At 41.3% G+C, this 17,361-nt stretch overlaps 1 protein-coding gene across 5 annotated transcripts in view; it reads left to right on the top strand.

The window, feature by feature from the left end:
- Positions 1-17,361, top strand: part of ERBIN (erbb2 interacting protein) — a 716,810-nt gene that overhangs the window by 81,661 nt on the left and 617,788 nt on the right. For 4 of the 5 annotated variants that reach the window (XM_029576039.1, XM_029576020.1, XM_029576000.1 and 1 more), the window contains exon 2: positions 7,898-7,963. The exons of the other annotated variant lie outside the window; for it this stretch is intronic. The gene's annotated coding sequence lies outside the window, so the exon portion shown is untranslated. The remainder of the gene's footprint in view (positions 1-7,897; positions 7,964-17,361) is intronic. 5 annotated transcript variants of the gene reach the window in all.

Here is a 17,361-nt window from a genome sequence, read left to right as displayed (position 1 = left end):
TCCAAAACAGATGCCAGTTCATTTTGTGGTATGCTTTCCAGAAGCCCTATGAATCGGAGATTATTTCTCCAAGATCTAGTCTCACAATCTTCGAGCTTGGTGATATGTTGATCACGATTAGCTTTCTAAGCCCCCACCTCTGTTTCCAGCGAGGCCACCTGATCCTTTGCCTGGACTGTTTCAGCTGCATCAGATATGAGTGGATTTCATTGAACTTGCAAGTAGATCTTTTCAAATTTATCTTCCAAGATTGATGCCACCTCTTTCACCATTTCACACTATTGGGTCTCGATTTTCCAGTGTTGGGGGGGGGGGGGGTGTTACTTAATGGGACCAGCATTTTCCCATCTGTGAGCTTTCTCTTCTCTTTCTCCTTTTGCTGCGTTTTCCCTGCCATCGCCGACTGTCAAGCACGCTCTGGTTGCATTTATTCTATAGTCCAAGTTCTTACAAATACAATTGTAACTCCTGCTCTACTGAGGGATAGCTTAGACGAACATTATTTATTAAAAAGCGGGGACCCGGAGTGCCTCAACACATGTCCAATCCCTCTCATCCTGTCACGTGACCTCCCCTTTTGTGCATTAAAATAAAATTCAACTTGGTACAATAGTAATTTAGAGATGAGATACTGATCACTATAAAGGTGGTTTTCGTAACCTTGACAAGTCACCGTGAAACTGCTATAACCCAAGTGAAATTTTAAAATTGCTTTTAAGAAAATACTAAAACAAGTGTTTTATAATTAGTTATGCTTTATGATTAAAATATATCATTGGTTTTCTGTTTTAGGTAATAGTTGATTTTGCATATTTAAGTTTTTGGAGTTGCAAGGTGTAAATTTTAAAATATATGCTTGCATTAAATATCCTTTTGCATGTTTGTTTATTTATTTTGAGCTTTTATATACCGACATTCATGTGCAAACAGTACATATCATATCTGTTTACAGCGAAACAAGGGAAGCATAAAACGAGATCCTTACATCAAAAAGGGTTACAGGAACTGGGATCAAATATAACATATAAATGGTATGGTCTTCCTGTTATTAATCAGCCTTACATTAAACAAGGATATAGGAACTGAGATCAAGACTAAACATGAAAATACTCTGATATTAAGATACTTGATTGAAAAACTTGCATGAATAACATGATGGAAAAACGTGACTGAAAAACTTGACAGAAGCAAGACCTGTCTGTGAGGTAGAGTCTGGTTAGAAGTTCGGAAAGCTTGACTGAAAAGGTATTCCTGTTATACTGGGAAAGGCAGATGGAACCTAGGAATTTACTGAAAGGCTTGAGTGAATAGCCAGGTTTTGAGTATTTTTTTTTATTTTTTTTTTTTTTTTTTTTTAAAGGTGGTCAAAGATCTTTCTTGCTGGAGGTCTGGCAGGAGAGCATTCCAATGTGAAGGGCCAGTTGTGGAGAGGGCTCGTTTCAATAGGGAGGATTTGATTAGGGGGGGGGGGGCGTAAAGAATGTCTCTATATGCAGATCTGATCGGTCTGGCGGAGTTGTGGTGACAAAAGGGGATATTTTGATCCGCGGGGTGAGGTTGTGTATGGCTTTGTGTATGATCATTAGCACTTTATATTGGATACGGAATTTGATTGGAAGCCAATGAAGGTTACGCAGAATGGGTGTAATGTGCTCTCTTTTGTTGGTCTTGGTTAAAATCCTCGCCGTAGCATTCTGCAGCATCTGCAGGGGTTTGATGGAATTGGCTGGTAGACCGAGCAGGAGCGAATTGCAGTAGTCTATTTTAGAAAAAATGATGGTTTGAAGAACAGAGTGGAAATCTTGAAAGTGTAGAAGGGGTCTCAGTCGTTTTAGGACTTGTAGCTTGAAAAAAACAGTCTCTTGTGGTGTTATTGACAAATTTTTTGAGGTTAAGTTGGTTGTCCATGATGACACCGAGGTTTCTTACATGGGCAGAGAAGATAGGTGGAGTGGTGAGCTGATTGTTGGGGGACTGTTAGTGTCATCCATGGAGAGGAGGAGTTCTGTTTTATTGGTGTTAAGGACTAAATTGAGGCTTGTGAGAAGGTGGTTAATAGATTGAAGGCAGTTGTTCCAGAAACAGAGGGTTTTGTGGAGTGAGTCCTTAATCGGGATGAGTATTTGCACATCGGCGTATGTGTAGTGAGTCAATTTTAAATTTATTAGGAGCTGGCAGAGAGGGAGAAGGTAGATGTTGAAGAGAGTTGGGGAGAGAGGAACCTTGGGGGACTCCTCTGGTTGAGCTAACAGGGTGGGATTCCTTGTTGATTTTGACCTTGTAGAATTTGTTGCAGAGGAAAGACTTGAACCAGCTTAGTGCATGTAAAATGAGTTGAAAAGATCATTAGTGAATCATGGTTCAAGAATTTGCATGTCTTAAGTATTAAAACATTTTTTTCTGGGTATTTTTTTTCTCATGTTTATAATTGCTGTTTCTACAACAGTTCTTGTAGTAGTGTACATCATATACATTATTTAGGTAAATTAAGAACAATATTTTGTGTTCTTGTGGTAAAATACAAAATAGAAATTTACAACTCAGGTTCTGTTGGCAGATAGCATCTCACACTACAAAATACTGCAATCATGTTTAAAGTTGGTTAGTCATCTTTTGATAAACCTTCTTCCAATCTGGTGACCTAGAGCCATAATACACTTTCAAATATATGTAGCATGCCTGTTTTTTAATCTGGAAGACCTATTTAGTAAAATTTCTACTGAACGTCTCTGCATTTCATGCCTAAACATTGATAGTAATATAGTAGGTCCTATAATGGCACTGTTTGTTCTTATTTCACAGCAGTACCACTTTTGTGTGTAAAATAACAAAGGAAAGATTATTTTGAAAATTCAAGGAGAGTACGTGTCATTTAATATTCAAAGGTACATATAGCTGTGTCTTGAGGTTATATTCAGTAGAAGTAGAATATCTGTTGATTAACTTGACTTGGATTGTCTTGCAATCTTAGGGGCTGATGCAATAAATTTGCGTAGAAAGCGGGTGCTGAACAGTTAGTGCCCACTCTCAACGCACCCCCCAAGGGGGGCGCCATGCAATAATTAAATTAGGGGGTCACGTTAGCAAGGAGGCGCAACCCCAGCGCTTCCTTGCTAACGAGAACCCAATCGGTTTTCATAATTCGGCTGTCTGCTGGCAAGGACAATAGACTCTGAGTTAATCGGCGCCTGTTTTCCTTACCGGCAGACGGCCGAGTCACGAAAACCAACGCCGATAGACCCGACATCGGTTTTCCTTACCGGCGGACGGTGAATTTTTCATGATGGCCGTCCCCTGGTAAGGAAAACTGACGCTGAGGGTTCAGGCTGGTCAGTTGAGCACAATTTCCTGAACCCGACTGTATTTTTTTTTTTTAACTTTTTTGTTTCTTTAATTTTTCATCCTACTTAATATCACAATATTAAGTAGGAGGCAGTACAGAAAAGCAGTTTTTTCTGCTTTTCTGTACTTGTTTTTAATGCGCTCAGCTATTAACGCCTGCTCCAGGCAAGCGTTAATAGATGACAGTTAAATGTGCGTCCGACACTTTTTTTTTTTTGTGCATCGGGATTGAATGCCTAATAGCCTCATTCACATGCATTTGCATATGAAGAGTGCTATTAGATTCACTCTGCGTTGGATACACGTTGAATATGCGCTAATCCCCTTATTGCATTAGGGAATTGATTAGCACCTATTCTACCCGTGTCCGACTACAGGTTAAGTGCGCTCGGCTGAGCACACTGTATTGCATTGGCCCCTTAGTGCTCAGTCAGATGAAATTGAGGTAGATGTGAAGCAAAAATAATAAAGATCAAAATAGTTCTGCATGAAAGGAATGTTAATAGTTAAATATAGCACTGCTCTAGTATCAGATTGTGTAAGAGAAACAACTGTGTAAGGAATAATATAAAATATGTGAGCAAGATTGTGATATCTGAGACAATTCTAGATAAAAAGACTGCTAATATTGGCATTGTCATTTATATCTGATGGTTGTCAGTGTGATTAAGAACATAAGAACATGCCATACTGGGTCAGACCAAGGGTCCATTAAGCCCAGCATCCTGTTTCCAACAGTGGCCAATCCATGCCATAAGAACCTGGCAAGTACCCAAAAACTAAGTCTGTTCCATGCTACTGTTGCTAGTAATAGCAGTGGCTATTTTCTTTTTTTTTTTCAATTCTTTATTTTCATTTTGAAATTTACCCAAGAACACGCTTGTACAGAAAATAAGTTGTCCAAAATACAATAATATCAAGAAAAAAATATATAATCAATACATTTATCTTCAATGTATCCAACAACTAAATTATAAGAACTGGAGAGGGGGGGACAGAACAGAGCGTCAAATCAGGGAAAAATCAATTACTTAAAGAGAAAGGACCCTGCCAACTAGTGCTATATCCTTATTACTCTGCTGAAGAAGCAACAGGATGTTCTTGCGGGGGTGCACGTAAGAAGGCTCTAAGCTGGTCAGGTTCTGTATACACATATTGTAAGTTTCTATATCTTATGCAACATTTTGCTGGATATTTTAATATAAAGCTAGCGCCTAGCTGTACAACCTCAGATCTCATAGAAAGAAATTCCTTTCGTCTCATCTGGGTTACTTTTATAACATCAGGGTAAATCCAAATAGGGTGACCAAAAAAGGAAGCCTGTCTATTTCTAAGAAACATTTTTAAAATAGAATTTCTCTCAGAAAGAAAGGCAAAAGAAATAAGCATAGGCTTCCTTATATTAATCTCTGAATCCAGAGAGGTTTCCAGGAAATTTAAGTCCAAGTTATCCACTTGGACTTAACTGAAGATTTATCCAGGCTATGGCTTGCTCTGATCTTAAATCCTTTTGCTGTAAATAATAAGCTTTTACAATCACTGGTGTTGCAGCTTCTGGGATTTTCAAAATCTGATTCATATAAATCTTAAACATATCTAAGGGGGAAGTAAGCTGTTGTACCGGAAAATTCAGTACCCTCAAATTATGGGCTCTCAATGAATTCTCAATTCCCTCAAGTCTTTTACCCGTAGTTTTTTCAGATATTATTAATTTTTGTTGAACTTTCTCCATTAAGTCTACTCTTTTTTTTTTTTTTCAAATCCATCCATCTTGGTATTAAAAGTCATTATTAACTTATTATTCTCTTTAGTTTGTTCTCTAGTATCCAGTGTTATTTGAGAGAGGGATTTAATAGATTGTTCTATAGATTTTAAGGCAGTCCAAATCCCATCTAGCGTATTTGTGGCTGAATTAATCCCAGTTCCAGCTGACAGTGCCCTCAAACGATTTTCTCCCTCCTCCATGTTGCCTTGCTCACGCCTCACAGTACCTTGTAGGGTGGAGATGATCTCTTCAAGCTGTTGTGATTCCGTCGAGCATGGAGCAGCCTCCACTGAAGCTCCTCCGAGGGGGGCTATCTCCCCTCCTGCTCCGGCAAGCTCTCCACTTCGCAACGAAGTACTCACTTCACCCAGGAACTTCGCCTGTGAAGTTTCTCCTCCGGCTATACTGCAAGGCTCTGTGTTGATGTCACTTGCTGGCGTGGGCCGCTTCGGCAATCCGGGGCTCAGGGAGATGTCAGGGGGGAGGACGCTCGCTCCTGCGTCTCTCCCCCAGCGACCGTTCTCACCGGCGTTGAGGCTGTCGCACCGGCGAAAAAAACCGTCGATTCGGGGCTGAGTGGCTTCCTGAGGGGGTAAGTTATCATTCACCCCCCTCAGCCTCCCTTTTCTCTTCGTATGGGGCATTTACAGGTAATATTTGTAAAGAAATTAGGCAGCCCCTTCTCTGGCGTTCTCGCGTATCTAGTTGGCGGCGGCCATCTTGTCCCCCTGGATAAATCTTCAGCAGTGGCTATTTTCTAAGTCAACTTAATTAATAGCAGGTAATGGACTTCTCCAAGAACTTATCCAATCCTTTTTTAAACACAGCTACACTAACTGCACTAACCACATCCTCTGGCAACAAATTCTAGAGTTTAATTGTGCACTGAGTGAAAAAGAACTGCCTCAGCTCCTCCAGGTCTGCTACTCTAGCCTCCAGAGATCGGACTCATTCTCTGAGAGCCAGTAGCTCTTTGCATCGCATGCATTTGTACAATTTGCATCGCATGCATATGTACAATTTCTCACCGGTGGGTAAAAAATCATACATGTGACACTCGATGCAAAAGACTGGGAAGCCCCCCCTCTTGCTGCTGGACTGCAGCCTTCATCTCAAATTTGTTCAGTTCCTAGTTAAATTTTAGGTTGCTGTGGGAGTAGGAATGTGTCTAACGTCCTTTAAATGTATTAGTGAATTCACTGTCAGGCCGATACAGTACGGAGCACACTGTTAACCTGCCCTTGGACGCGCGTTTTCCCTTACCCCTTATTCAGTAAGGGGTGGAAAACGCGCGTCCAACCCGTGGAACCTAATAGCGCCCTCAACATGCAAATGCATGTTGAGGGCCCTATTAGATATTCCCGCGCGATATAGAAAGTAAAATGTGCAGCCAAGCCGCACATTTTACTTTCAGAAATTAGCGCCTACCTTTGGGTAGGCGCTAGTTTCTGCCGGCACCGGGAAAGTGCACAGAAAAGCAGTAAAAACTGCTTTTCTGTGCACCCTCCGACTTAATATCATGGCGATATTAAGTCGGAGGTCCCGAAGGGTAAAAAAAAGTAATTAAAAAAAAATTTTTTTTTAATTGGGCCGGCGGCTGTCTGGTCGAAAATCGGACGCTCAATTTTGCCGGCGTCCGGTTTCCGAGCCCGTAGCTGTCAGTGGACTCGAACCAACGCTGCCAAAATTGTGTGTCGGCTGTCAAACCCGCTGACAGCTGCCGCTCCGGGCTAAAAGTGTCCCTAGCGCCTCCTTTTGCCCGTTTCTACCGCCGGGCCTCATTTAAATAGAGAATCGCGCGCATAGGCGAGTGGCCTGTGCGCGCACCGGGAGAGCGGGCGTTCGTCCGCTCTCCCACGGACTTTACTGAATCGGCCTATATGTCTGGTAGTGGCCTACAGGGGAATGATCAAACTCTCAATAAGGTTTTTGTTTTTTTGTGAAAGTGGCACCTGCCTATAAATTAAAGGATGAGCTAGGGGTGGGTGGGCAAGTAGTCTGAAATACAAACAGTCTAACTTCAGTTAGCCAGAGTGACTCACTGCTCTCTTAACAAATGTTGGTACCAAATCACACTACCTTAACACCTTTCCAAGGTGAGTGCTGAACTTTTCAACCTTTTTACTTACGGTAGGTATACACTGCTCCTAGCTTATTTCTAGCTTCTGGCTACTTTTTTTTTTTTAATATACAAACACTAACTTCTGCTTATTAGCTGCCTTACTGACTGACTATTTAAAAATACAAACAGTCTAACTTCAGTTTATTCCCTGCCTTACTGACTATTACTAGCAGAAACACAGTAAATAATATTCCCAAATAGTTAACTTCGTCCCAATACTTTTAAAAAAGAAAATTTCCCAAGCAAAAACTGATTCCTTTCAGCCACCAACAAAGGTGATCCTCTCCTCTCTGTGCTCCCACTGAGAGGAAAGGATCAATATAGGTATTTGCCTTACTCTAGTATTTTCTTTTCCTTAACTTTTTCTGTGTATGAGTTTATTCCATCTTCTCCCTTTTTTTTCTCTAGGATCCCCCTTGCTTCACTAGGGGGCTTTAAAGAGGGCAAGCAGCGATTTAGTTACTAATGTCATTCAATAGGAATACATTTTATATTTCCTTTCCTTGTAGTTTTGTATGCAATGCCCTATTTTCTGTGGCAAGTGGTTACTTGTAGTAATTTTGCTTTAGTCATATAGTTATCAATGGTTATGCTGAGCATTACTAAATGCCTTGCTGACTGGGAGACTGAAATTCATAATCTGATTATAATAATTTTTGGATTTTTAGCTCGCCTTTCCCAGATGCTCAAAGATCCCAGATTGTGAATTGGCGATGGAAAAAGGTGCAATCCGGGTAGGTAAACTAATTCTCATTTATGAAGCAAAGGATGGTTATGAATTAAATTTAATACTTAAATTTTTGTTGTGGATATCTGAGACATGAAGCACATTTGCAGGCCTGATCTTTGTTTTAAAAAAATAAATTAAATAGTGGTGCCTGGATTACTGACACAATGTTATGCTAGCGCCACCCCCAACCAGAAGGTGAATCTGGGTGGCAGGCTGCAGTGCTGAAAGGGCTTAGGAAGTTGGCAGAGGGGGTCCTGCCATCTTGTCATGCAGGCAATGTTCAAGGAAGGGGAGGAGGGCATTTCTCCTAAACACATGCGTAGCTATGCAATCTCATATATGCTCGTACATACCCTCACACTCATGCATATCCACAGCCTCCCTTCCTCTCACTCATGCTCACACACGGATATACATGTACTGTTTGTGTTCTGTGTGTTACTGTGGTGAGGTGTTCTGTGTTTGGCTAGGTATCTGTCCAGCTTGTTCTGTTTTTCAATCTGCAGTTTGTAATGAATAGCAAGTACTTATACAGAAGTCAGATTAGGTTCATCCTAAAGTGCTGAACCACTGATTATATCTTTACATTTTAACTTAGCAAATGTCTGCAGATAAAGACCAAAATGGTCTATCTGAGTTTGATTCCTTATCTTCCTGCTAGACCAGTAGATACATATGTGATTTTCCCTCCATCATAGCTGACAGGGGACACATCTTTTATGACCTTACTCTGGGCTTATAAGGGAAGTGTGGTCCTGGTCCAATCCCAGTAGTCTGTCTCAAGCAGCAGTGATGGTTAGGGTGTAGCTTTCAGAGTTCTAGTGCATCCTCGGCTTAGTTAAGCCTTTTTGACTCCCGGGCTACCAGTCCCTTGGGGCTGGTCTCCCAAGGTAGCAGTCCACTGTGTGTGTGTGTGGGGGGGGGCAAAAAAAAGGGTGAGTACCCTGATAGGGAGGTCCCTCCTCTCCTCCATACCAGTGGACTGTGTGTGGCATGGCTGTGGCTGCTCCCTCTTTCCTTTTGTCCCCCCTTTCTGATCTCTCTCTTTACTACCACCCCCTGCTAGCAGCTTCTCCATTGTGTTTGCCCCTGGAGGTGTCAGTTAAATAAAAGTAAAAATAAAAAAGGGAAAAGGAGAGGAATGGTCCTTGAAGCTAAGTGGCTGGTGAGTAAGTGCCATAGTGTGTGTACGTGGTTTTTTTTTTTTTCTTCAAATACCATAGGGGAAAGAGAGAGTGAGAGAGGAGCCCAGCTTAGTACGCCTGCAGAAAGCGAGATGCAGCCCTGCAGTCTGCAGGGTTGTGTTTGGGACCCAGCCAGCTGGATAGTTCCCGAATGGCCTAGCTCAGCTGCAGGGTGGCCCGGGAGGTATAGCACTCCGCTGCGGCATTTATAGGGCTCTCCTCTCAAAGTTGGACTGCGCCAGGAAAAAAAACAACCCAAAACCCAGGGAGAGCAGGGTAAGGAGAGGCTTCTGAAGGGAAGAGACAAGAGCTCCCTGGTAGAGAAGGAAGCTCCCAGGCTTGGCCTAAGAGCGACTTTCCAAAAAAAAAAAAAAAGAGGGAAAATGTACTAGCCTTTTTTAGGCTCATTTAAGGGCCATGATGAGAAGGGCCAGTTGTAGAGGGCTACTTTGCCCTGTGTGTGTGACAGGTTGAACAGGGGTCTCAAGGGCCCAAAGCCTCACCCATTCAAGAGAACTAAGAGCAGCTAGAGGTCCCCTCAAGCATAGCTATGTGGGCAAGGAGGGTGGCCATATCAGATTCTGAAGGCCTTTGGACTTCCCAGGCCCTCATCTTAGGTGACCCTGCCCATGAAAGGCAACCATGGAGAGCTTCCTCAGTTAAAGGAGGGAGCCTGGGGCCCCCTGAGGTGACACCAATGGCAGGATCCTCTACAGACTCTGGATTTCATTTGCTTACTATATCAGGCTTTCTCTGCCCTTCAGAAACTGGAGGCAGGTCTCTCTTTCCTCCACAGCCTGGTCCCTTCCACATGGAGGTAAAGGGCCTCCCTCCTTCAAAATGAGCTAGGCTGGGAGTAAGACTCTGGCTCTTTAACCCATTTTTTCACCCAAGGCTCCAGACAGGATACCAAGTCTGAGTTGGACTGATCAAGATAGGTTTGCAGAAGCTCTAGATGAAGGGGAATGTTCTTCAGGGGACCTGGAGGTGGCAGTACTATAGTTATTGCTGTGGGAGGCTTTTGACCCACTTATTTCAAACGTATTGGCCACCCTTAAGATAATGGACCCCTATGGAGGGGAGGAAGAGATGGAAGGCAACCCTAAATCCTTCCCTTTTTCACCCTGCTTTGAAAGGGATGGTGCCATCATAATTGGACTCTTTCTCTCCTCCCCCCCCCCCCCCCCCAAAGGAGGGTTATAGGGTGGTAGACTGGCCAAGATCTATCCCCTGACAGCAAAGAGAGGGAATATGAGGGTTCCCAAGGTAGATGCTCTGGTTTCAGCTGTAGACTGCAAAACTACCATTCTGGTCTAAGATCCTTATGGGATGTGCAGCATGGGAAGATTGAGGTGCTCCTTAAGCAGACTCTTTCTACCAGTACCCTAACCTGGCAAGTCTCAATTTGCGGGTGATATGTGGCCTGGGTGATGGTCTGTTGGGTCCAACAATTCCCGGAGTCAGAATTGAGTCAGAGGGGCATATTTAGCTGATACCAATAGCCATGGATATCGTCACAAGAGTGGGCAATGGGCGCTATATCCAAAACCTGCCTGAGTAAGTTGCCCTTTAGAGAGTGACCTTCTCTTTGGGGAAGAGTTAGAAAAACTCACAAAAGTCCTGGGCAGTGCCAAACCAAAGAGGCTTCCTGAAGACAAACCCAAACTTGCAGTGCATAGGCCAAGGGATCAGTGCTCTGGAGACTTCTGGGGGTCTCGAATAGGAAGATTTATCCTGCAGTGAAACAGGAGGTTGAAGACTCAGTTTGTTTTGAGAAGCCAGCAAGGCTATAACTGTGAGGACCCACAGCTGCTGGCTTGAGATGCACCCAGCAATGACATGTGGTGGATCCTCTCCATGATAGTTCCTGTAGGATACTATGTGGTGTGGACCTGCATTTTGTCAGACCAGTGGGTCCTGGACATTATCTGAAAAGATTATGCCCTTGAGTTATCAAAGAGTTCCCATGTATGTTTGTATTTCCCCCCTGTGTACCACCACTTGGGGGAAGCCATAAGGGGAACACTGCCCAAGCTACAAATATCTCTTTATCTTTATTTTAAGTTTATGAATTGCTTACGCATAAGCACTAAGCAATGTACAAATAACAATCCATAAAATACATAAATGTAGCAACATTTCTAAAACACATAACATGATGCCTTATACATTCTGTGGTTTTTGCTATATTGAATATTAGAAGGACTCCAGGCTATTGCATCACTCTCCCTCCAGGAAAGGGGACAGGGCACTTATTCGATTTACTTCGTATTGCCAAAGAAGAATTGGTCTTTCTGTCCATGCCTAGACTTCAAGGAATGAGGTCACGCAATGAGAGCACAAGTGGTGGTGTAGGCAGAAGCATCTGCGATTTCATTGGAAAAGATCTGTAAGGCTGCCACATGAATTTACAGGCTAGAGTACACTTTTCCTTCGGAGCAGGGGATTTGAAGATAGCCTGGTCTTCTGCCTGCTCTAACAAATGAATGCTTTGGTAACTCCCATAAGTATTAATTGGTGTAGCAGCAAGGTAAGGAAGGTTAAATTATGCTTATCAGATAATTTACTTTCCTTTGTACAGCGATTTTTCTGCATCCGGCAGTAATAGCTAATAGCCTTATCTACATGGAATTTACATGTGATGGGCGCTATCAATTATGCATTTGTTTGGGTACGCGTTTTGGAAGTGCTAATCTACTTATTGCATCAGGTGCTAGTCTAGCACTTCCAAAAAGTGCATCCAACTGCATGTAAACCTGTGTGCTAGGCTGGGCACACTTTATTGCATCTGCCTCTTAGATTGTGAGCCCTCTAGGGACATAGAAATTCATACAGCACTTGAATGTAATCCACTTTGAAGTGCCAGAAAAAACAGAATATAAATCAAATCAATTACTGCTTCAGGATTGTCCACTCCTTTGCATATCATAGTGATCTTTACCTTACAGTCATTGACTAGTATACTCTTGAAAAGCACCCTCTCGGTGGACATAGTTGCATGTTTTATTGACTTTACATAAGGTTTTGATTATATTTGGTACCTTGGCGTCAGATTACTGGAATTGGGGATGAGGGGAGAGTCTGAGCTCCATTCTTTTTAACATCTGTATCAGGGATCCACAAACTGACCCACTAGCCACATCTGGCCTGTGAACGATATTCATCCAGCTTGCCATGCAGAATAGACGGTAGCAGCGGCACCAGCTGCACCATCTCGCACACCAGCAGAAAGAAGCCACGTTTGTTGCGTCTTCAGCATGCACCGGTAGAAGGAAGGAAGCAGCATCGGTTCTCTCATTGATTCTGGTGGAAGGAAGGAAATGCTGTCTGCTGCATCAGACAGGCGGGAAGGAGTGAGATTGTGTGGAAACAGGAGGGGGAAGATAGGAGCTAGAGGCTTGGAAGAAGGTGGATAAGAGAAATTAAGACTTAGAAGAGGTGAGTGAATGAGGGAGTTGGTCTGTAAGCTGGAAATAGGGTAGGGGAGAGAGGTTGGAAGGATGTGGTAGGAGAGGGTGTAAAAGAGATAGGGGATTGAAGGAAATTGTATAGGAGGATAGAGGAATGGGGAAAGAGGCTGATAGGGGTAAAGAAGAGAGAGTGTATACTCTTTTGCAGTTGCTGTTATCAGTGGGGCTATCCATGGCATTAGAGGTGGGACACTCTTGGAGGAAGTAGACAGGTGCATAGTAAAGGTAATAAGATGGGGCTCAGATCACAGACCCCCCTCCAACTCCACTTAGCAAGTGCTGTTGAGGAAACCCTGCCTGCCTTTTCTGATAGTAAATGTTCAATATGACCCTTCTATTAAAAATTTGGGAGCCCCTAATCTACATCAATAATCTCTCCACTCTGCTGGAGATATTGGTCCCAGGACTGAAACTAAACAACTCCTATTTTATCCCCTACCCTGGAAAATACTTTGACCTCCAATCTTGGAGATTCTTACGAGATGCTTAAATTTTGACACATACATTGTATGCAAGCTGCATGAATGGGTTTTAGTCCTGGGTTGGCTTATGCTCTGCCTTTTTTGTCACTTGGTTCCCTGTGTTGCACACTGTGTTTTTCTAGGTATTCTTTACTCCTTGTATTATCTTGTTTATCCTTGTATTATCTTGTTTATAATATTTAGTGCTATTCTCCCCCTTATATCTCCCCCCCCCTCAACTACTCTCGTGTTAACATGTTATAATTGTTCGATGTAAAACGCTCCCCAGGCGTCTGTTTGCGTTACACTGTGAACCGATGTGATATCATTGATGAATGTCGGTATATAAAAATTTTAAATAAATAAAAATAAAATCTATGAGCATTTAGCAGTGGTATGTATGAAGATTATATATCCTATGCTCCATCTGCAAGGCCCTGACTGCATATACTTTCCTATTGTTCTAGCTTATTTAAGGGCCGATGCAATACAGTGTGCTCAGCCGAGCGCACTGTTTAACCTGCTGTCAGACGAGGGTTAAATAGGCGCTAATCCACCCCCTAATGCAATAGGGGGATTAGCACCTATTTAACAAGTGTCCAACGCGGAGTGAATGAGTTAGCGCTCATCACATGCAAATGCATGTGAATGAAGCCATTACTCATTCACTCCAAATGCAAAAAGATATTATCGCTCAGATATTAACACCTGCCTGGAGCAGGCGCTAATAGCTGAGCGCATTGAAAAGAAGTACAGAAAAGCAGAAAAAACTACTTTTCTGTACTTTTTAAAGTAAAAAAAAAAAACCAACTCGGCAGACCGCTGAGTTATGAAGACCGCCAGTAAACTCTGCCTCTGTTTTCATAACCAGCCGTCTGCCAGTAATGAAAACATCCGCTGATAAACTCGGCAGTTGTTTTCATTACTGGCAGACAGGCAGGTTATGAAAACTGTGGCAGAGTTTACTGGCGTCTTGTCTTCATAACGGGCAGTCACGGTGGGGTCGCATTAGCAAGGAGGTGCTAAGGTCACGCAAGTGACCCAAGCGCCTCCTTCCTAGCGTGACCCCTTGTTTACATATTGCATGGTGCCCCCCTTGCTGGCATCATGCGTGCGTTAAGAAAGCAGATGCTGAAAAGTCATCGCCCGCTTTCCGCGTAGATTATTGCATCGGCCCCTTAAATTGTTGTATACCACCTTGGGTGAATTCTCTTTCAAAAAAGCAGCTAATAAATCAAGAATAGAGGGCTGCAAAGAGGACATTAGATCTGCTAGAAATCTACTGCAAATCATGGGCTGTACAGATGAATATGGAAAAGACAAATTCTGTTTCTTAAACAAAAAAAAAGTCAATAAAATTGCCAGCACAAAATCAAATATTTCATAAATAATCAAGAGGTTGAGCATACTTTACAATATAAAAAAAAAACTCAGAGCCTTATATATATATGCAATAAAGAAACCTCTGGCTGCTTTCAACCCTGTAGTATAAATACTATTAAAAAGATTTGATAACAATTAGTCCACTCATATTGGAGATTTTACAGCATTGGACACAACCCCAATAGAAACCCTGTTCTTCCAGGTCTGCATATAGTGTCTACAGGAAACGCCCTATTGATATGTGCAAAATAGAACTAGAAAACTGTTTTTAATACTCCCCATACAAAAAGGAATCTCTCACACACACTGCAATGTTTATCTTATGTGACCCACACACAGCAACATTCTCACATGTGCAAGTATGCATAGCATGTAAGTAGAATGGGTGATTTGGCTAGTATCTGCTATGTCTTTCCAACATTTGAGGAAGTCTTTGTTTACATATTTGAAGCTGTGTAATGCTTATATAAGAAAAGCGATTAAATAGGCTTCTGCCTGTGGTATTGTGCAAGGTAAGGGTTAAGCAGTTTCTTTTGTAGACATATCACTTTAGAATAAGGCCATATTTCCAAAAAAAGAACAATGGAGGTGAGTGAATAGAAAACCCCAGGAAGTTTGTAGCTTGTAAATTTGCAATCTGTGACTTTGACTATCAACATTACTGAAAATTTCTCCTAAGCAATATGAGTATACCTCGTAAATGTTAACCTATTCATTGCAAACTATTGTCAGGAAAAGTTATTTTAGCTGAATTAGTTTCATACTTTTTGTGTTTTCATATGCTACAAATTCATAATAGAAATCTACTACCCAATGACAAAGTATTTGTAAGCTATCTGCAAGTAAAATGTTTAACATTGTTAGCTAAGAATTTGTGCCTTTCTCAATAGTAGTCTGTTTTGGGCATTCAACCATGAAGTTTTCTTGGCTGTGCTATCCCATTGTCTCAGTAAGGGTTTCAGTGACTTGTTTAGTTGTGGTGGCCAATATGCTGTTATGCAAGGCATTCATTTTGATGAGTTGTTGTCATGTACATTTTTCTATTTGTTTTGATATGATGAATTGACTGTCTGGCTTAATGTTGGTACTGTTGTATTGCCAATGTATTGCATCTTGTGATGTTAAATTAGGAAAGGTGGGTTATAAATTGTTAAAATGAATAGACAAGGTTAAATTTATGCACTTGTGGTCATCTCTGCTGCCTTCAAAACATACAGGATCAAAATGAGAAATACTGGCTAGATATGTTTTTTGTGGAAAGCTTGATTTAAACATGAATAAATGTTTGTTTATATGAAAGGCCCTCAAATCCTAGATATGTAAAATTCATTATTTTGATTAAAAATGTTGGGGTAATTGCAGTTTAAATCTCTAGCTTTCAGTCATATATTTAGGGATGTGCTCAGTTTTTTTTTTTATTTTCCCTGGAATTTATTACTGTTTATTATAGTGAAGAAAAATCAGTAGAAAAATTCATTTTTTCCATCAAGATCTCCTGGTCTTCTTCAGTATAGCAAACACTGATAAATTCCTGAGAGGGGAATAATGGAAACCTAAGTATCCTACATATTTGTACCATTTGTGTAAAGCAATAACTTAATGTTCTGTGCTATTATCTCAGATGGGTTTATTGTGCGTATACTATGACAGGAACGATCCTCACTTGCAAGTCAGGATATGTTGGATAAGATCAGTCTTTCATGTTAACTTCTAGTGCTGCTATTAACACTTACATTGTGCCAAAGAGAGATTCCTTCTGGAGTTCATAGGGTATATTCAGGCCACATTCTTAAATTAGTGGCGCCCAGTACAGTCGGGATTATTTATCTTTCTGTCACATTTTCTTGGTCTTTGATTGCTTCTCTTGGTACTTGATGATCTTTTGTGTCTGCATAAATAGTTGCTTGGTACCGACATTTCTGTTGGCAATACCAATTGTTTTTTCCCCTTTACCACAATGTTTTGTTTTCGAGCTTCAGGCTTTAATTGGTTGGAATGGGAAAATCCCAGTTGATGACAACTTCAGTCTGTACAGCTCTGTAAGGGTTGTTATCCTTGGGTCATTTCCTGGTACAGTGCTATTTCTAGTGGACGAGCCATGCCACCTTATTGTTCCTTATTGTATTCAGATGAGCATGTCGCACTCCACAATGAAATGTGTAGCAGTTCGTTTTGTGCTATAGAATCCTTGTTCTCTCATGTTTAATTGATATAGATGTAGCTCCTTTGTGCAAAACAAAGCTATGAATAAATTGTAAAAATGGGGAATTAGTACTTGAAAACATTGAACATTATAAACATTGCACATTAGCTACCATCTTTATGTTCTGTAAGAGCATCAGACATGAAGGTTATAGGAACCTTAGGGAGATAATTAATCCAAATTGTAGTACAGTTTTAGCTCTATTCATATTAATCATTTACTCCACATTACTTAGAAATCATGATTTTCTACTTTTGTTTTATATTTTTTGGTAATGGTTTTACTAATATCTGCGATCCTACTGTTTAATGAATATACCCGTATTAAAAATGTTAAACATCTTGAAAAGTCATTGCAGATCTCTTTCTTGGTATGCAGTTTGCATTTTAATTAGTTGCAAAATTTAAATTGGATCATCATTAAGTACACAGCATGGAAAGCCTTATAAATGGTTTTTCAGTCAAATTGCAAATTCACTTTTGTACCCTGGTAATTAATGTAAGAGAGTAAAGGAAGCACTGGGAATTGATTTAATGATGTAGTTTGCTTCCTATTTGTGTTAAGTTTGGTCACATTGCTCAGTTTCAATGAGAATTTAAAATTTCCATGAATCTCACAGGTCATGTGGAAACTCATGAATAGGGAACAGAAAGTGTTTTAAGGAGGAAAAACCCTTTCTTTCCATTGGGTTTGCAATGTTA

This window comes from Rhinatrema bivittatum, chromosome 1, assembly GCF_901001135.1.
Source record: "Rhinatrema bivittatum chromosome 1, aRhiBiv1.1, whole genome shotgun sequence".
NCBI lineage: Eukaryota > Metazoa > Chordata > Amphibia > Gymnophiona > Rhinatrematidae > Rhinatrema > Rhinatrema bivittatum.
This window is presented reverse-complemented; position numbering and strand designations above follow the sequence as displayed.